Source organism: Narcine bancroftii, chromosome 7, assembly GCF_036971445.1.
Source record: "Narcine bancroftii isolate sNarBan1 chromosome 7, sNarBan1.hap1, whole genome shotgun sequence".
NCBI lineage: Eukaryota > Metazoa > Chordata > Chondrichthyes > Torpediniformes > Narcinidae > Narcine > Narcine bancroftii.
Window position 1 is genome coordinate 139,074,861 of NC_091475.1, and position 22,537 is coordinate 139,097,397.

Genomic DNA, 22,537 nt, shown 5'->3' on the forward strand with positions numbered 1-22,537 from the left:
TTGAATATAGAGTTACCAGGTCAAAGGAGATCACTGAAGAAGTGGCTTTTGAAAGAGAATGATCACTTCCAGCTGTCTCTTTAAGAGAGAAAGGGCAGTTCTAAGGTGTCAATTTCTACATGGCACTTCATTTAACCCTTGTCTGGGTTTGTGAAATCATTGTGGGGGGGTAAAAAGTTGAAAACCTCCATGTAAGAGAGGGAAATCATTTGTGTGAAGAAACAGTTCTCTGAAAACTACTCCACAAAAAAAAATGAGTTTTGAGAAATATGATGCCTCACACCTATTCAATAATTGCTGTTGAACAACAATTTAAAGAATCTGAATTTCAAAACAAATTTGACTGAACTTTAAAATTATCTCTTCAGAATTATGCCTAAACTATAATGGTTTTGGTTTTGCCACACATGCGCGCGCGCACACACACACTTATGTATGTATACATTTGCGCATAGTGGGGTCACATTGGAGTTAAGTTTAGAGTTAAGTAAGAAGTGTTATGTAATTAATTGTTATTAATAAAAATGATTGGTTTGAAGATACCATTGTCCTGGTATCTATGGCTGGTGGTTTAGTACGTAACACCTACCATTTACTGTATATGTCCTACCTTTGTTTGCTCTTCCTATATCCAAAACCTCACACTTGTTTGCATTCAACTTCATCTGCCATTTTTTTGGTCTATTCTCCCATTTGGTCCAGATCCCTCAGAAATCTTTGAAAATCTTCCTCACTGTCCACTACACCTCCCATCTTCGTGTCATCAAAAAACTTGCTGATCCAATTGACCACATTATCAGTCAGATCATAGACATAAACAACAATGATTCCCAACACAGATCCTGGAGGCACTCTACTAGTCACAGGCCTCCAGTCTGAAAAGGAACCATCCACTACCACCCTCTGTTTTTTTTCCCCACACAGCCAATTTCAAATCCAATTTACATCCTCTCCATGGATACCTAGTGTCTTAACCATCTGAACTAACCTCCCATGTGGGACCTTGTCAAAGGCATTACTAAAGTCCATGTAGACAATATTTGCAGCTTTTCCTTTATCTACCTTCTTGGTAACTTACTCGAAAAACACTACAAGACTCATTAAACACAACCTACCATGCACAAAGCCATAACTGTCCAAACACCTATATAACCTATCTCTCAGAACTCCTTGCAACAATGCACCTACTACTGACATCAGGCTCACTACCCTATAATTACCTGATTTTTTTTTGGAACCTTTGTTAATCAACAGGACAACATGAGCTTCCCTCCAATACTCCGGCACCTCACCCATGGCTAAAGACATTTTGAATATATCTCCCAGGGCCACTGCATTTTATACAATAGTATCCCTCAAGTTCAGAGGGAATATCATATCTGGCACAGGGGATGTGTATACCTTTATTCACTGTAAGACAGCAAGCACCTCCCCCTCCTTAATCACCATACATTCCATGACATCTCTTTGTTTTCATACCTTCCTTGTGGACTATGCCGTTTTCTCAGTAAATATTGATGTAAAAAAAACTGTTAAAGATCTGCCCAATTTTGTGAGGCTCCACACATAGTCACCACACTAATACTCTGGGGGACCAATTTTGTCCTTTATTATCCTTTTACTTGCTTGTAGATTTACCTTCACATTAACTGCCAAAGTAATTTTATGTCTCCTTTTTGTCTTCCTGATTTCCTTCTTTTGTAGCAGCAGCTACTGAAAGAACACACAACCAGACGGGTTGAGCTCAGTGAGCAGAACTGATTTATTGCAGGCTGCTGGGCTGGACTTGTACTCCCAGCCTGGACCCGGCTGAGAACCGTGCTGGGGCGTGCTGACGTCATCCGGGTATCACGTGGTCCCCCAGCGCGGGCTTCTGAGCCTTGTGCTGAGAAGAAGGGGAAACCCCCGACGGCGCAATTTTGGCTGGCTGCCCTGCTGTGGATTACAAGCGGGGCCGGTTCGCCTGCCTAGTGGTGTGCCGCCACACAGCCAACCCCCAGAACTGGCGCCAATGTCCTTTTTAGCTGGGCGGCCTCACTTCTTGGGCTGGGCCACAATCACTGGTTCACTGGGGTCAAGGTGCGCTGGCTTCAGCCTGTCCACAGTATACAGTTCCCGCCTGCCGCCAATGTCCAGCCTGAATGTAGACGCTGAATGCTGGACAACCTTGTATGGCCCCTCGCAAGGTCTCTGCAGAGGTGCCGTGTCTGGGTCCCGCTGAATTAAGACGTACTCTGCGGAAAGCAGCTCACTGGGGACTTGAGATGGCTGTGTGCCATGTCTTGGCAATGGTGGGGGTACAAAGGAGTCCAAGTGAGCTCAAAGGTGAGGAGCCAGCTTGTGTGGTGACCGCTGAGGGTTGTGAGGCGCGTTGATGAACTCACCAGGAAGAGCCAGTGGTGCGCCGTAGACCAGCTCAGCTGATGATGCTTGCAAATCCTCCTTGGGCATGGAGCAGATGCCCAGGAACACCCAAGGCAGTTCGTCCACCCAGTCAGGACCAGTGAGGTGGGCCAGAAGTGCCAACTTAAGGTGGCAGTGCAGATGCTCGACCAGCCCATTGGCCTGCGAGTGATAGGCCATGGTGCAGTGTAGCTTGATCCCCAACCTGCTGGTGTGCTGTGCCAAGAGCGCAGAGGTGAACTGGGTGCCCCGATCACTGGTGAGGTGATTCGGAACGCCGAACCGGGCGACCCAAACATGCAACAGCACTCGGGAGCAGGAGTCTGTGGAGGCATCTGGCATCGGGATCACCTCGGGGCAACGAGTAGTGTGGTCCACCACCGTGTACAGGTGGGAAACGGGTAAGGGCCTGACTAGGTCCACGTGAATGTGGCTGAACCATTCCCAGATGTGCTCAAACACTTGCATGGGCACCCTGGTGTGCCTGTTAACTTGGACATTTGGCAATATGTGTAGGTTCTGGCATAGCCTGCGATCTGCTTCCACAGCCCGTGCCAGACTAACTGTTCTGCCACCATCCAAACCGTGGACTTGATGGACGGGTGTGAAAGGACCGTGGATCTAATGGAAGACTTGCCTGCGCCACTGCTGGGGAACCACTGGCAGTGGGGTGCTCATGGAGACATCGCACAGGATGGTGCTTCTGCCGCTTGGAGTCAGGAGATCTCGAAAGCACAGGCCCGTGATGGCAGTCCTGAAGACTCGGGTCTCCTCGTCGGACTTCTGATCTCAGGCGAGCTGGTTGAAGTCGAGGCCGGGGGTAAACACACAGAAGGCTGGTCGCGAGAATGCATCAGTGACCACTTTGTCCTTCCCTGCCTTGTGCTGAATGTCAATGGTAAACTCCAACAAGAAGGAGAGGTGACGCTGCTGGTGGACCAACCAGGGGTCCTTCACCATTGCAAGTGCCTGGATGAGGGGTTTGTGGTCAGTGAAGTCGGTAAAAGTCCTTCCCTCCAAGAAAGATCAGAAATGCCGCACTGCCAGGTACATGCCCAGTAACTCACAGTCAAAAATGCTATACATCCTCTGGTGGGCGGAGAAGCCAGTTAAAGAATGCCAGCGGCTTCCATTGTCCTTTCACCTGCTGCTCCAGGACAGCGCCAATGGCTGTGGCAGAGGCATCGACAGGGAGTGCCATATGCAGGTCGGTGTGTGGGTGGGTGAGCAGGTAGCCTTCGTGAGGGTGTCTTTGGTGGCCTTGAATGCACTGCAGGCCTCTTGGGTCCCAATGAACATTCTGTGCTTGGCTGTGATGAGGATGAATAGCGGCTGCATGATGCGCGCAGCTCTCGGGATGAATTGGTTGTAGAAGTTGACCATATCCACGAACTCCTGCAGCCCCTTGAGATTGTCCGGATGTGGGAACTCCTTGATAGTGGCAACCTTTGTAATAGTGGGTGTAGCTCCCTCGGCGGTGATGATATGTCCCAGGAAATGCATGGACTTTTTCCCAAACTAACACTTGGCCGGGTTGATGGTGAGGCCTAAGTCGGCCAGCCAGGAGAACAGGGTGCGCAGGTGGGCCTTGTGTTGCGCCCAATCCCTGCTGGCAACTAGGATGTCTTCTCAGTAAATAAAGACAAAATCCAGGTCCCTGCCCATTGAGTCCATGAGGCGCTGGAAGGTCTGAGCAGCGTTCTCGAGCACGAACAGCATGCGAAGGAATTTGAACAAGCCGAAGGGAATAATGATGACCGTCTTGGGTATGTCCTCAGGGTGCACCAGGATTTGGTGATACCCACGCACCAGGTCAACCTTGGAGAAAACCCTCACACCATGCAGGTTGGCCATAAAGTCTTGGATGTGAAGGATGGGGTAACAGTCAGGAACTGTAGCCTTGTTGAGCCGTCGATAGACCCCACAGGGGCACGAGCTGTCGGATGCTTTCGGGACCAGGTGGAGTGGTGAGGTCCACAGGCTGTCAGACCGCTGAATGATCCCCAGCTCCAACAGATGCGAAATCTCCTCCTTCGCCATCTAGAACTTGTCGGGGGGAGCCGGTGTGCCTTAGCATGAACTGGTGTGCCCTGGGTGGGGAGGTAGTGGAACACTCCATGGCGTAGCGATACAGCGGAGAACTGTGGCTTGAGGAGGGCCGGAAACTCATCCAGGATTTGCTGGAACTCGTATCTGGGCATGCTGATTGTGGCCATCTGCGGCTGCTCTGTGTGGGAGGCATCGAGGCGAATGGCCTGGAAATTACTGGCATCCACCAGATGTCTACCTCAAATGCCCACCAGAAGCGTGTGGACGAGGAGGAAGTCAGCACCCAGGATGGCGGTCGGAAGGGACGAGACGGTGAACCTCGATGAGAACTTTCATCAGCCGATCTGGAAGTGGACTCTCTTGTCTCCATACGTCCGGATCTCTGTTGCATTGGCTGCATGGAGGGGAGGTCCTCGAAGTTGGTTCCTGGACTTGATGGCCGTAGCTGGGATGACGCTGATCTGTGCCCCAGTGTCGATGAGGAACCACCGGCCTCTGACTGAGTCCGGCAGATAGAGGAGGCTGTGTCCTTGGCCAGCCGCCGCAGCCATTAATAGTGGCCGGCCTGCTCGTTTCCCTGGAACAAGCAGGGCTGACGACACTTCTGAGCCTTGGCTCCCCAGCACTGGTGGTAGAAGCAGAGGCCCAGAGTGGATGCTGTGCCCCTGGTTATATTCTTGATGGTGCCTGCAGGGGCCAGATGCTCTACCTCAGCGCTAGGGGCAGGCTTGGTGTGGTCATGCTCATGCCTCGTGACCTGCTGGACTGCCGAGCCCTCCGGGAATTGCTCGAGCCAGAGCTCTTGGGCCTTCTGAGTGACCTTCCTCGGGTCGGTAAAGCTCTCTTGGGCCAGTAACGGCCGGATGCCCTCGGGCAGATGGTTAAGGAAAATGCACTCGAAGAGTGGCAGTTGGTGTGATCTCCCGTGGGCATGAGCATCTCATTCATCAGCTCCATTGGGGACCTGTCCACCAGGCCATCGAGCTGCAGCATCCGAGCGGCGTGCTGGCACCTGGATAGTCCAAGGGATCCAGTGAGCACTCGCTTGGTGGTCTTGTATTTGTCTTCGGTAGGTTTATGCTGAATGAGGTGCAGCACCCGTTTGGCAGTAGCCTGGTCCAGGGTGGCGATCATATGGTAGAATTTGGTTGTGTCTTGCGGAGGTGAAACTGAGCCTCCGCGTGGCCGAACCATATCTTTGGCTCTTGAACCCAGAATTCAGGCAGCTTGATGGTTATAGCACTGATCCCAGGTTCGCTCATGATGGGTTCAAAGACATTTGAACCAGTCGTGGTCACCAATTGTAGCAGCAGCTACTGAAAGAACACACAACCAGATGAGTTGAGCTCAGTGAGCAGAACTGATTTATTGCAGGCTGCTGTGCTGGACATACTCCCAGCCCAGACCTAGCTGAGAACCATGCTGGGGCGCGCTGACATCACCCATGCGTCATGTAGTCCCCCAGCGTGGGCTTCTGAGCCCTGTGCTGAAAAGAAGGGGAAACCCTCGACGGTGCCATTTTGGCCGGCTGCCCCGCTGTGTGGATTAAAAGTGGGGCCGTTTTGCCTGCCTAGTGGTGTGCCACAACACTTTAGTATTTTCTTACATTTTCTATATTGTACAAGTACCTCATTTCCTCCTTGATACTTATAACTGCTATACACCTCTCTCTTCTTAACCAGATCACCAATATCCTTTGGAAGCCAAGGTTCCGATGCCTGTTATGCCTTTAATCCTGGTAGGAATATGTAAACTCTCCACATTCAAAATTTCCCCTTTGACCTTCCACTTGCTGAACATATCCTTGACAGAAAACAACTTATCTCAATCCGCTCTTCCTCGCTCTTTTCTCATTTCCCCAAAATTGGCTTTTCTCCAATTTAGAAACTCAATTTGATACCCAAGCTTAGCCATTGCACTATGTATAAGCAATATTTTGGACCAAAGGTCAAAAAAAAAAGAATTAATTGGAATAGGACTAATCAATAAAAAACCTATGGTAACTGGTGTTTTCTAGATTGAAACCAAATTCTCAAAATGTGTCTGACTACCAAATTATCAATTAACTTGGAAGCCAAAGGCGGCCAGCAGGCTCCAAGTATTGAAATGCGACAGTACTTTTTAGTAGTCCTAATCTCTCGGTCAACCCATCTTGAAACACCTTTGTATTCATAATGATGAATCTAAATAGCAATATATCTAATATATCTAATATTCGATACCCAGTAATAAATTCTAAAATTAGGTAATACCAAACTTCCATTTAGTTTAGTATTTCAAAGGAATTGTTTTTTTTAGGTGGGCCACTTGTTTTTCTCAACAAAAGAAAGATTAGAGAATCTAATGAATCAAAAAAAAGGATTTCGGAACAAAAATCGGTGCAGCTTGAAATATGGATTAGGCAAAATATTAATTTTGATATTAATTTTTAACACATCCAATTAAAATAATTGAGAGAGGAGACTATTGTGAAAGGGATCTCTTAACATAATTGAATAAAGTAGGGACATTTTCCTTCAACAAATTGTTAACATTTCTTAATCAATTTGTTAAACTTTTTTTTAAAGAAATTAATTATACTCAATGTCTAAGCTTGGATATCTATATATTAACTAAAACTTGAGTTATTTTGAACAAATATCTATTCAATTTTAAATATCTAAATATCATTTTTTTTTCATTATTTACAGATAGGAATTTCTTAAATTCTTTAACTTTGAGGCTTCCACAGGATTTAGATTTTAACCTTGTTTGGGAAGTATACAATTTTAAACCTAATCCCTTTATTAACTTCTTTTAAGATATAGGGATAGTTCCCTGGGTGGTTTTAAGAAAGTATGGGGACAACACTTTCAACAACCATTTGCTAAAACTGCATGGGATTCTACTTTGAAACATATTCACTCATCTTCTCTTTGTGCTAGGCACTCATTAATACAATTTAAAGTAGTCCATTGAGCCCACTTTTCTAAGGTTCAGTTAGTTAAATTTTGTCCTTATATTACCTCAAATATGAAAAATGCATAACTGAGGAAGGTAGTTCCACCATATGTTTTGGCTATGCCATTCTGTCTTTAATTTTTGGCAAGGAATATTTTGCACTTTATCATTAGTTGCTTGCCTCATTGCTAGAAGGGATATTTTGCTGAGATGGACAGATGCTGTCCCTCCAACTCATACTCAATGGTTGTCAGATGTGATGGCCCATCTGTCTCAAAAAAGATACAAGTGCTCTACTATTGCAATGGATCTTAACTTTCATTCTCTTTGGGATCATTTCTCAATTACTTTCAAAATTTGTAGATTATTCATCTCTGATTTATTTAATGACTCCCATAGTTATTATTATTAGTAATAGTGTTCTCCTCAACTTGGCCAGTAACCCTCAAAGGGTGGGGTTTGATTATTAGCTTAGGAATATATGTTTTTTTTTCTTTTACTTTTTTTCCATTTAATAACATGGATTTATATGTATATTGTTTGTCATTACTTGAAGCTTGTAACTTGATATATAGAAATAATAATAAAGTATGTTAATGTGAACCTATGTATTAAAACCAATAAAAAAAATTGAAAAAGAAGAACCTCAACTCAAGGATCAGACCTATCCTTATCCATAATGAACTTGAAACTAATGACATTATGGTCACTGGATCCAAAATGTTTGCCTACACATACTTATGTCATCTGACCTGTCTGGTTGCCTAATAGGAGATCAATTATTGCATTCTTTCTCATTTGTACCTCTATATATTGATTTAGAAAACTTCCCTGAACACATTCGACAAACTTCAATCCATCACAGTCCCACTCAATATGTGGAAAGTTAAATACAACCCTTTCAGTGTGGTCACTCCTTTCCCATTCTACATCTTCATCTATATGGCCTCTGTCTACAAGCCATCGGGGTTGTTCTCTCTATGCACTCCTTTCCTTTCCATCCCTCCCTGCCTAGCACAAAATATTTGAACCCCAGGACACTGAGCTGCCAGACCTGCCCCTCCTGCAAGCAAGACTTACTGGTAGCAATTATGTCATAATCCCACATGCAAATCCATGCCCTAAGATCATCTGCTTTACCGACAATACTCTTTGCGTTGAAATAGATGAACCTGAGAATATTTCTATCACATACAAACCTCTGATTTCTATCTTTACATGCAATCTTCACATGACCCTTATCCTCCACTACCTCACTATCTGCTCTAACATTCTGATTTTCCTTCCCCTACCGACCACAATGTTAGTCCCCCTTCAGTTTGCAAACTGGCTCTTTGAAACTGTATTCACCTTCCCTGGAACAGAGCCCAATTGTCCAGAAACATGAAGCCTTCCCTCCTGCACCATCTCTTTAGCTATGTATTTAGCTGCATTATCTTCCTATTTCTAGCCTCTCTAGCACATGGCACAGGTAGCAGTCCTGAGATTGGAACCCTGGAGGTCCTGTCCTTCAAATTTGCACCTAACTCACTAAACTCTCCTTCCAGGACCTGCTTGCCCTTCCTTCCCATGTCATTGGTCCCTACATGGACCATGACATATGGCTGCTCACCCTCCCTCCTGAGAATATCAAGAACTCGAACCGAGATATTGTGGACACTGGCATCAGGAAGGCAATAGACCATCTGAGATTTTCAATGTCTCCCACAGAACCTCTTATCTGCCCCATAACTATGGAATCCCCTGTCACTACAGTTCTCCTCCTTTTCTTCCTTCCTTTCTAAGCTGAGAGGGTCCCGTCTTGGTGTCAGAGACGACTACTACAACTTGTCTCTGGTAGGTTGTCCCCACCAACAGTATCCAAAATGGTATGCCTATTGTTAATGAGAACAGCCACAGAGGAGCTCTGCTCTTTCTGCCTCTTCCCCTTCCCTCTCCTGGCAGTCACCCAGTTACTTGTCTCCTGACCTTTAGGGATAACTGCCTACCTGAAACTCCCGTCTATCACTACATCTGTCTCCCTTAAGATCTGAAGCTCACCCAGCTCCAGCTCTACTTCCCTAACTTGGTTTATCAGGAGCTGCAGATGGATGCACCTTTTGCAGGTGCAGTCATCAGAGAAAATTATGCTGTCCCAGATTTCCAAAATCCCACAATTGACACAATCCACTACCCTATTTGACTCCATTATCTACTCCTAATTTAATTAAAGGATTACACTACCTCATCTGGCCTCACCTCACTGGCAACAAGCAAACTCTTCTCAGCCTTTACTCTCCAAAGCCTCAAAGCTCCACTCCTATACTGGGCCACTCACATACTGGTCACTCCTCTTTAGCTACCTCTCCTTTTATTTGTCCCTGCCAATTATTTAAATACTCACTCCTATAATCAAAACTCTGCATAATCCTTCAGTTGCTCTCTGCTCTTTTTAAAATGTTTAAAACTTTTTAAATGTCACTCACCTGGGCTGATTTTCTCCACTCCCTGCTTTCAATGAGTCCCTCGCTCTTTGAGACTCTTGCCCTCCTACACCAATGGTCCCAAGATTATATATTGGAAAATATGAGAATAATGTGAAACAGATATTCTAAAGGATTGTATGCAAAGATGAATATAAATCTGATCTTAATTATATGGTATTGATAAAGAGAGCTACCTGATCTTACTTGAGTAGTGTATTTGAACTACTGAAAGATGCAGTCAGATCCTCAGTTTAATATAATACTTATGGAATATGGCAAGATTTCTCACCTGATCTGAAAAGTGTATTAATTTTATAGTAATATTTCTAACTCAGCAGTGAGAGTGTTAACAACAATATGGCTGGAATTTATCCTACATTATATATTACAATTAAATACATACATGCAGCTGCATGCTACTCAAAAGACACACACATAGAATAGTCAGGTTAAGATCTGAGTTTATACTTGCACTGTTCCAGCAGTGGCCCCTCTTGGCTGACATCACAACATGCATGACAAAAGTGGTTTCCCACGCTTGGGTACTTTCCTGCATAATAATGCCCTTCTTCCCCACATGCTGTCCCTCTCTTTTAGCTGCACAGCAAGGCCAGCATAATTTTGGGGTCACTCTCCTTTAAGATGTCCTTGCTATTCACCCACCAGTTTGCTTGTTGGCATACACGTTGTCCAATCTCTGTACTGAGTCCAGGTGGAGTGCTGGGAGTCTCGCATCTTTGAGTGGGGGGGGGGGGGGGAAGGTTTGAAAAGTCTTGGCATGGACCAATCTCCTTCAAAGGAGTGGCAGTTACACTGCAGCCAGCGTGAACATCCATGAGAAGAGGCTGCCTCCCAGCTGCAGCTGGACCTTGTGGTTACTGTAGATCTGAATCATGCTGTTGTTGGCAAGCCTTAGTGTGGGGTCCTGTTATACTGTCCTGACAGAGACAGGATGCTGACCTCTGCTCCTGTGTCCATTAAGAAGTGTTGTCCAGACTGGTGGACCCAAACATACAGGAGACAGTCTTGGGGGCCGGCCGTCATGGTCATTAGCGATGGATGGCTCCAGTATTTTCCTGAAACGCATGACAGCCTGCACTGATGGGCTCCAGTGCCCCAGCTCTGGTGGTAGAAACACCATTGGTCATCTGGATCACCTCTGCTGGGGTGCTGCTATTCTCTTGGTGGCTCTGCATGGGTCTGGCTGCTGGGTTCATTGATGAGCCCCATGGACGCTGAGCACTTTCTCTTCTGTTTCCACAGAATGTATGCTCATGGTGTGACTTTCTGGGGGTCACTGAAATCCCTGTCAGTCAGAGGCAGTTGGATATCCTCTGGCAGTGGCTCCAGGAATGCCTGCTTAAACATGATGCAGGGCTCATGTTTGCCCAAGGCTGACAGGGGCCTGTCCCTTATCCCATCCAGGTGGAGCAGGTGCCTCTCTCTCATGCCGTGAGAGCCCGAAGGTCTCGATCAGCAAGTCCTTGAAGGCAGAGTCTGTGCCTTTTGATGGGGGATCCTGGATGAAGTTGGCCACCTGTCCTGCTGCGTCCTGGTCCAGGGCCCTCACCACATGGTAGTACTAGGTGGATTCTACTGTGATCTGCTGGATCTGGAACTGTGCCTCTGCCTGGTCAAACCACATGCATGGTTGATTCGTCCAGAAGATCGGCAACTTGAGAGCAACTGCATTGACTTCTGCCTGTTTGCTTATCGCTGGGTTTAGATGCCGTCTAAACCGTCAGGGTCATGAATTGTAGCCGCACACTACTTGAAAGAAGATAAACACATGTAGTGTGGTCAGGTTAAGCTCAGGCCCGACTTTATACTTGCACTGTTCCCACCGTGGCCCCCCTTGGCTGACGTCACAATATGCATATCAAAAGCGGTATTTCCGCGCGTGGATACTTCCCTGCATAACAATGCCCTTCTTCCCCATGTGCTGTGTCCCTGTCTGTTGGCTGTGCAGCAAGGCTAACATCATTTTGAGGTCACTGGTCTTTAAGCTTCCCTTTCCGTTCATCTCCTGGTTTGCTTGTTGGGGCCAGTGCTGCTGCGTGGGCTGCTGGCCGTTGGTTGTGCTCACCGGTCAGAGCTCTGGCTCGATCGCCGCGGTGGTGAGCCACCACATGTGCAATATTTTTAAATTGTCAGCACCTGATTAAACTATTTGTAATCACTAAAAAAAAAATCAATAATTGTTAAAAGTAATTTGGATGATTTTTTTTTCCATATTTTTGGAAGAAGCAAATTTCAAAGCTTGAAATCAGTCAAGCACTCTGAAGACTAATACAAGATACCTATTTCATGTGTTGTCATCTTCTGATTATCCACTGTTAATTCCCCAGACTCATCTTCTGTGGGATTAATTCTCACTTTATTTTTGAAATGGTGAAACAAATGTTCAATATTCCACTCATGCCTCTATCAAATCCTGAGGTCAAATAAATTCAACACTCTGAGATTGAGTTCAAATATGGTCAGTCTTTATTCCACCATTACTGTTTTCTACTCCCTTGTGGTCCTGTACAACATGCCAGCCATTACAATCGATAATCAATCTATATTATCCTGCAAGGCATTATAGTTGAACTATATTATTTATCACTATGACAGCATCTTACAGCATCAGACCACAAGACAAGAAGATATAGGAGCAGAATAGTCTATTTGTGGTGCGCTGTTAGACAGAATCAGACACATACAAGGTAAAGACTATACAACAGGCTTTAATCCACAAAGACTTCCACAGAGCCAGGCTGGCTGTGGCTGCAGCAACTCAGTGTGAGGCCTCGGGAGGCCGGCGCAGGCTTATATCCTGGAGGGTGATTGACACCCGACCGGGTGGGGCTTGATCCATTCAGGCCGACTGATTGGCAGCCGGCCAGGTGTTGTCCTGTCCCCTTACACTCCTGCAAGTACAGAGGTTGCCCCCTGCAGTAGGCCGGTGGTGTACCACCACACTATTAAACCTTTAGACTTTGCCCCACCTTTTAATCATGAGCTGATCCATTTTCCCACTCAGCCTCACTGCCTGGTATTCTCTCCATAATCTTTGACACCCTGGCTAATCAACAACCTATCAATCTGTCTTAAATATACCCAATTACCTGTGGCAACAATTCCACAGATTTACCAACCTCTAGTTGAAGAAATTTCAATGCATCTATCTTCTAAGCAGACATCTTTCAATCCTGAATTGCCCCATTGTCCCCAACTCTCCCACCATGCGAAACTGCCTTTCTATATCTTCTCTGTCCATGCCTTTCAACATACAAAATGTTTCAATGAGATTCCCCCTCATTCTCCTAAATTCTAATGAGTACAGACCAAGAGCTATCAAATGCTCTTCATACGATAACCCTTTCACCCTGGAATCATCCTTCCCTGAACCTGCTCCAACATCAGCACATCCTATCTTAACACAGGAGCCAAAACTACTCCCAGTATTCCAAGTGATGTCTCACCAGTGCCTGATAAAGCTTCAAAATGATATCCCTGCCCTTATATTTCTATTGTTCCTGAAATTACACCATTCTGCCAACAGTACATTTGCCTTCTTCGCCACCAACACAACCTGCAGATTCACTTTCCGACTATCCTGCATGAGGACTCCCTGGTCCCTTTGCAACTGGATATTTTAATTTTCTCCCCATTAAAAAAATAGTCTGTCCAATTATTCTTTTCTACCAAAGTGCATGACCATACAATTTCTGACATTCTATTTCATTTCCTACTTCTCTGCCCATTCCCATAATCTCCCTAAGTCCTGCAGCCTCCCTGTTTCCTTTACACTGCCTGCTCATCCACCTACCTACATATCATCTGAAATCTTGGCCACAAAGCCATTCATTCCATAAACTAAATTATCAATATTCAACATAAAAAGAAGCAGCCCAGCACTGAGCCCTGTGGAATATCACCAGCAACTGGCAGACAACCAGAGTATGATCTCCATTTCTGCTTCCTGCCAATCAGGCAATGCTCTAGCCACACAAGTATATTGCCTGTTTTACCATGGTGCTCTTATCTTATTAAATAGCCTCATGTGCAGCATCTTGTCAAAGGCCTTCTGAAAATCTAAATACACATCATGTACTGCATCTCCCTTAACCAGCCTGCTTGTCACTTCTTTAACGAATTCCAATAGGTTTGTCAAGCAATATTTTCCATTAAGGAAACCATGCTAGCTTTGGCCTATCTTGTCATATGCCTCCAAGGACTCATCCTAGAACCATAGAACCCTACAGGCTATTCGGCACTTCTAGTCTGTGCCGAAACATTCATCTGCTAGTCATGCTGACCTGCATCTAGTCCATAACCATCAAGACCCCTTCCATTCATGAATCTATCCAATTTATTCTTAAGAATTAAGAGAGAGCCGGCATTTACCACATCAGATTGCAGTTCTTTCCATAGTCCCACCACTCTTTGAGTGAAGAAGCTCCTCCTAATGTTCACCGTAAACCTTTCCCCTTTCACCCTAAAGCCTTGTTTTCTCATGTTTTCTCATGTCAGATGTGGTTCTTGGGTTTGGGGCTGCTGGTTAGCCCTGTGGGTTTGGGGCTGGTGATCGGCCACATGGTGAGGTTGGGCCAGGCGTTTTAAACACTTGGTGATGCTCTTTAAATTGCACTGGAAGTCCAATCCCAATAGGATGGGTGCACAGAGCTAGGAATCTAAAGTTATAGTCAATGTTTCAGTACAACTGCCACAAACTTTAGCAGAGTGGGATTGGGATGCTAGAGAGACACTGTATTTTGCATACTTCACCCCAAGGGAGTAGAGCTGTACAGTGTTTGGGTGAATTAAGTTCTCAGTCCTTCCACCATCAAATAGGCAAGTGGTGGGCGACCGTTTACCTAGTCGTCTATCATGGCCCTGGAGAGTTGATGTGGTCTGTGTTGATTCAGGGTTACTGATGTCAATGTCAGCTCATTGTCCAAGGAGTTTCATTGGCTGCTGGCAGTCAGGTAAGATGGTGATCAAGATGGTAGCCCTCATGGTGCACATGTGGCCCCGTCATTGTGTGCTGGAAGAGAAGAAGGAGAAGATGGAAGTGATGTCATCACGGATGGTGATCTCCATGGTGTATATGCACGGGTGTCCCAAATCCCCTGAAGTGACGGTGTAAATGACTAGATTAAAGATGGTGTCCCCCACTCGCACTTGGTGCTGCTGGGCTTGGGGGTTTGCTTAGACTTACAGACCTTTGCGAAGCATCCCTTCTTCCCGCAGTTGGAGCAGACAGCATCTTAGGCAGGGCAGCGTTTCCTCAGATGCTTGCCCTGCCCGCAGAAGTAGCATGTCAAGGGTCGCTAGGAGCAATGGAGGTCAGCTTAGGATGGGACGAGGCTTGTGATCCCGCCTCCCAAGATGGAGGCACCCGTATTCCCCATGAGGTGACCAATTTCTAAGTGATCCAGCTTCCATGTTCTGAGGAAAACTATTTTTTTCTAATAAAATTGATTCACGATCAATTACAAAGTTGCAGAGACCGAAGGGAGAACATATAAACTCCTTACAGAGAGTGTCAAATGCTGATCCTATAAATAACTGTTACTTAGGATAGATTGACAGGTTGTGTGAGTTTAATTCACTTCCAATTGCTCACAATCAAATTTCAGGAGAACAGAGAGTAACAAATGTTTGAATTTTAAAAAAAAATTACAACAATGATTTGGATTATTAATATCCTGAGTGGATAGTTTTCCTCACAGAATCTTATTTTATCTGGGATGTTAATAAGTGATTCCAAGAAACTTAGCATCTATGAGGGTGTTCCTCCACAGTGATAATTAATATTTTGTGAACACCAATTTTATGTGCAAAGTAAACACAGGTCTTAAAACACTGAAATATTCTACCTCATTAGATCAATATGAATCAAAAGTGCAATTTTTTCACAAAAATAATGAACAGTTAACTTCTTGCTAGTGGGATTAACGAACTATTTCAAGACTCTGGGGGTGTGTGACATAACGGCTCATTCTTGGGACAATCCAAATGTCACAGTAGAAATAAATAAAACCTAAACAATTATACCCTGCAATATTCGTGAACTATCTAATTTACTGGTAAATTGGGATGTTACTCATCTAAATGAAATTTAAATAACTAGATATGGATGCTTGCAGGATGTTTTTTTTTTAAATTTGTATGCTGAACCCTTCATGCTGAGAGATGACCAAAACATCTGAACAAACTCAAGTCTTATGATAGTTTACCTAGCAGAGTAACATGGGGAATATAAAGAAGTCTGATCAGGTTTGGATATGACTATGGGAAATAAAGGATTTCCATCACAAGGAACCTACCACCTAACATACTAATTATATCTGAATATGACAAAATCATTATAAAGGTTATCCATCTGCTGCAAGGTGATAGCAGAAATACTCCAAAAACACATGCATTGAATTCATTATTTAAAACAAAATAATGATTTTAATTTTGGGAAAATATTCAAAGTTCCGAGGAACTCAGCCGGTCAGGCTGCACCTGCGGAAGGCAATAAACAGAATTTTGGGCTGAAACCCTTCATCAGGACTAGCAAAAAAGAAGGCAAAAGCCTGAATAAAAGGATGGGAGGAGGGGGAGAAGCACAAGTCTGGCAGGTGATAGGTGACGGGGGTTGGGGGGAGAAAGGGGAAGAAATGGGGGTAAAGGTAAGAGGCTATGCGTATAGGAGGAAGAGGCAGAAGGCTGAGGAAGGTACACTCTGATAGGAGAGGACAATGAGATAATGAAATGATAGGAAAGATGTGAGGAAATAAAGGAAGGAATGTGCAGATGATGGGCCAATTGGTAGGTGGGGAAAAGAAAGAGAAAGAATGGGAAAGGGCAAATGGGGCCAGAGTTATCAGAGAAACCAAAAAGAGCAGATATAGGAAACAAGGGGAGAGGTTACAGCAAATTGGAGAAATCAGTGTTGATGCCATCTAGTTGAAGACTTGCAAGACATAATTTAAGGTGTGGTTCTTTTGATCTACATGTGCAGTAAGCCATGGGCACACGTGTCAGTGTGGAAATAAAGTGGTTGGCCAGAAGGAGCTCCTGGCTGTCCCAGCAAATGGAATATCTATAGGTGCTCAACAAAGCAATGCCCCAATCTGCATCTAGTCTTCCCGATGTAGACCAAGCCACATCAGAAGCACTGGATGCAATAATTGACACAATAAATTGATGCAATAAAGAATTGCAGCTGAAATGTTGCCTCATTTGGAAGGACTGTTTGGTGTCCTGAATTGTGATGAGGGAGGAGCTGTGTGCGCAAGTATAGCACTGGGTGAGATTTCAGGAATAAGTGCCAGGGGCATAATAAGTGGGAAGGGATGAGCAGTCAAGGGGGAGAGAGAGAGAGAGAGAGAGAGAGAGAGAGAGAGAGAGAGAGAGAGAGAGAGAGAGAGAGAGAGAGAGAGAGAGAGAGAGAGAGAGAGAGAGAGATAGATCCCTGGACAAAGTAGAGTTCACAGGTGACATTTATTTGACTATTGGAATTTTATCTTCATTAGATCAAATCCAGTCAGGTTAGACACTTGAAAGCAATACATATTTCTGTTCTTTGGTCAACCAAGGTTAATCTTAATCTTCCAGTGTTTAGAGCATAAATCTACCCCATTTTCCTCAAAGACAGGGGAAGCAAAAAGAAACATATGGAAAGGTACATAAATAAGCATTGAATCTTTGGGCACTTTGGCCCATTTTAACATTTACGCTGATCGTGATTGTCATATACACTCAAATATCCTTTCACATTGATGAATAAAATCCATCTCCATCCATCTTAGATGCTTCACAGTGCCCAATATCCCCATGAATTTAAGGATTTCTATGATACTCGACTGCCATTCCCAATGACTGAATTCTCATTTTAAAATAATCCTTTTCTTTTGCTGAATTCCCTCATCAAAGGAAATAGTTTCTATTTATTTATCCTATTATTATTTTAAATTTAATAATTATGTTGTCCCTCAAACTTCAATTGTCAAAGGAATTTAAGATCATGTGTTCTTTTGTTTTGTTCCTCATTAAGTGTGGTGCCCACAAGTGAACAAAGCTCTTCAGTTGATAATTTGTTCCTTTTGTGCTTTTGTCCGTAATTACTCTTCAGTTAATCTCATGGTTTAGAAAAAGGCCATTTCAGCCCACTGAGTCTATGCAGGAAACCTATTATCCCAGATTCCAGATTCCAATTTCAGATTTATGTTAGAGTTCACACATGACATTCTTTTTCCTAACTGTACTTAAGAAAAAATATGTATACAAAAGAAAGAAATGTAAACAAAAAAAAAGAAATGTAAACAAGTTTGTGAATTTGGAAGAAAAATAAATATGCAGGAATAAATAATGTGTAAATAAGAGTACATAAATGAGTCTCTCATTAAATTTATCATTTAGAAGTCTGATGGTGGAGCAGTAGAAGCTGTTCCTGAACTTGGTGGTGCATCTTGTGGCACCTATACCTCTTTCCTGATGGGAGCAGTGTGAGAGAGTGTGTTGTCTCCAATGGCAGCATTCCATGTAGTTTTTCTCAATGGTGGGAAGATTTTTGCCTGTGATGCACTGGGCTGTGTGGCTCAATACCTATTGCAGGGCTATCCACATAGAGGTTCTGGTACCCCCATACCAGCATGACGCAGCCAGTCAGCACTCTTTCCACTACACAGCAGTAGAAGTTTTCCAAGGTTTCCAATGTCATATTAAACCTCAACAAATTCCTGGGGAAGTAATGATGCTGATGTGCTTTCTTCACAATGTCATTTGTGTGTTGGTTCACAAAAGGTCCACTAAAATAGCGACTCCCAGGAATTAAAATTTGCTCCCCCTCTCTACCTCTGATCTCTCAATGATCACTGGATTTTGCCTTCCTGAAGTCCACAATCAGCTCCTTGGTTTTGGTGATATTGTGTGCAAGGTTGCTGTTCGACCATTCAGCCAAGTTTCAAATCTCCCTCCTGTATGCCCCTTATTGTACAATTCACTGCCATGGTATCATCGCCATGGGTACAAATAGAGTAGAGCAGGGGGATAATTGCCTAGCCTTGTAGTACTCCTGTACTGTTGGAGAAGACCTTCTTACTGATTTTCGGCGATTGGGATCTAGAGGTGAGGAAATCCAGGATCCAATTACACAGTGGTGTATTGAGGCCCAGGTCTTGGAGTTTGCTGATCAGTTTTGAGGAGATGATGGAGTTAAATGCTGAACTGTACTCAATAAAGAGCATCCTGATGTATGTGTCTTTGGTGTCCAGATGTTCCAGGGTTTTGTGTAGAGCCAATGAGATGGCATCTGCCATCGCTTACCATCACTTCGCCCACCCCTCCAATTCAGCGCAACCAATTGCCCTGCCGGAGCAATTTACAGTGGGAAGTTGTCCAACCCCTCTATATATCTTTTGGAGCATCCAGTTGCACATATTTCACAGAGACATAAGCAAATTTGCCACCAATTTTTAAATTTTGTTAAATTTAAACATACAGCTAATGAACCCATGCTGCCCAATAACATCGAATTGACCTATATTTTGAATAGTGGGAGGAAACTGGAACCCCTAGGGAAACCCTACAGACCTGGGAAGAATGTACAAACTCCTTACAGATAGCGCAGGATTCAAATCCCAGTCCCAATCACTGGCGTTGTAACAGCATTGCACTAACCACTATGCTAATGTTTCTGCCTTGGGTGAACATTTATCTGGTGTCATCTTCTGGTCAATAGAGGTCACAATTATGGGCACCAACATTTACCATCACCATTTCTTTTAATACATTCGTCAGAAACTATTTATTCTTCATATGCTGATTTTTTTTAATGAGTTCAAATTTATCCATGTGCTCAATCATTCTGCTTTAAATGGCAAATTTTATTAACGTCTCCATGCTGTTTGACTGACATATCTAGTTGTCTGGTTTATCTCTCTGCCCCTTCGGAAATAAAGGATTGGCAATAGCAATTTTTCAAAACCTAAGAGAAAATCTCAAAATGAATGTTTTAAATGATTATGACTGACATGGCTACAATTATCAATCACTTCAAAAAAAAAATTCTGCAATAGAGGCCACGAGGTCTTGGAGATTAGTCTAATTTTAACCATTATATCATCAATTACTTTGAACTACTATCAATTCTGATACATTTTCTCCTGTTTTGCATTTATATTTAGGTTTATCACTGGTATTCCATTCGGCCTCTAACATGATGATTAATAAAATCCACTAATGTAACAAAGATGCTGTGGCGGCGCACACCCTCATGGCGAACCGGCCCCGCTTGTATCGCCACATGGCGGGGCAGCCATGGGGAAATAGCATCGTCAGAGGTTTCTCTCTGACTCCAGCATCCCTTCCAGCGTGCACCCTGGGAAGCGATTAGGATGTCACAATGCACCAGGTGATTGAACTCATGCTGCCCTTAAAGGGGCACGCTGAATTTGATTGAAAACTGTCATTAATGACCCTCAGCATGGTGACTGTGTTTCTTCCACTACTCACACCACCACAATGCCTCATTTAAAAAAAAATGATTGATTGGAATGGCATCTACATGTCATCTTAATAAGTCCATATTTCCAGCATCTACTGTTTTCTTGGTGTTAATGTTCTGGACAATTTCCACATTTGTTAAACACCAAATGGCAACAACATTGTTGATGCAAATCCAAATATTGCAAATAAAACTTTTATAACTAATAGAATGGACCCAAATAATTTTCCCACCACAAAAAGTGCAATTTTACAATGATTTTACAAACATTTAATATTGAAATTTTCAGTCCTGCCAGATGTCAGATATTGCTTTATTACATGTGAAGTACTTTCCTTCAGAACTGTAGACACTATTGTAAGAAATGCAGAAACCAATTTGTGCCAAATATACACACTTATCCTATGTGACACAAACAACATTGTAAATGCTTGTTATAGCCACACTGATCGAGGAATAAATATTATCCTGAACATTGATCATAACTGCCCACAGTAGTCCCAGAGGAACATTCACATAACAAATGAGACAAGATTTGCATTTCACAGTCTCATATGTGAATGGCACTTGCATCACGGCAGATTTTCCTCATTGGAGTTTTCTGTGAAGACTTTGAAGTAAGATTTAAGCCATCTAATTCCAATTTGTGAGTGAAACCAATGGAGATACAGCTGATATTATATAACGATGAAGGGCCTGTTCCTGCGCTGCTCTAGAAGGGGCCAGTCATTTTAATACAGAGCTACAAAGAAAATGTCTTCTTACACAGGGAAGTGTATCTGTGGAACATTCATTCTAACTTAGTGGGTGATGGAAGCTGGATCATCAAAATAGGAGTAGATACAGGTACACAATCCTTTATCCGGACATCTAAAATACAGAAAGGTCCAAAATCCAGCAAGTGGGGAGAGCGACGGCAGCGCGAGTCGGGCAGGCGAGAAACTGGCAGCGCGAGTAGGACGGGCGAGAGTGGAGGGGAGGTGGCAGTGTGACTGGAAGGGTGTGGGGGTGGATATGGAAGCACAATTCGGGTGGGCTTAAATCTGGCTTTCCGAAATCCGGAAAAATCTGAAATTCAGAAAAATCTGAAATTCGGAACATTCTGTCCCCCAAAGGTTCCAGATAAAGGATTGTCTACCTGTACTTAATTAGGAGATCAAGGAACAAAGGTGTATGGAGAAATAGCAAAGAAAAAGAGATGGGACCAACATAGTTCATTATGTCATATTTAATGTGCCAGATGACACATATTTTCTTATGTTCTCAGAAAAATATCTGCTTTATCCTACACAGCAGTTCAAAAGATATGTGGATTGACAGCTGAGAGAAGTCCCAATTGTGCAGATTGTGCTTGGCTCAGTGATCTAATTGAAAACTGGGGCAAGTGTACAAGGGATAAGTTTACAAGTGTATAAGTGGTTCTGTGTATTGTGGATGGGACAATGAGGATACAGTTTGAGTAACATTGATACTGGCATGCTCAGATCTATACTGTGTGAAATGGGAAGATCTGCAGAATTCTGAAGAAGGATGCATTACAGGACAGTGACAACAGGCAAGGTAACAAGAAGTAAACCGGCATTGCGTGAGGTATTATGGGAAACACTGGCTGTATTTACAGGAAATTAGCTTATTTGCAAGATTGTTTTGCATCTGTTACACTGATGAGTTCCATTTGAATTCTGGCCTTTCTGAATTTATAACATTAAATCTGAGGGCTCAGACCCATCACGTTGCCTGGCCGCCCATCTGAGTCACCATTCAACTGTTATTGGCATGGCTGCCACATTGACATTCACCTTCTTCTCATGCTGAACAAGCAGAGTTACTGCCCTATTGTTAAATCCTCTAGCATCCCACCTGACATTTGCTGGTTTCCCACCAGTTCATTTGTTGCTCGATACATTTCCTGAAGTGAGCAATCTCCTGGCCTTTGCATCAATCCAGAAGAGCCTGATAAGATCTTTTAGGGCACATACAAGCTTCAGACTAGAAGCCTCTGCAATGGAAGGGATCAGTCAAGAACTCAAGTGAGAAAGAATTAGAATGAAGATGAAGGAGCTGAATCAAAGACATTCAGCACTATTTATTTTAATAATTTGAGTAAAACACAACATTCTTCTGTGTGGCTGTGCATACAAGAGATAAGTAAGGGACAATGAGTAAATTAAATTAGAACTGTCCTTCAATCTCC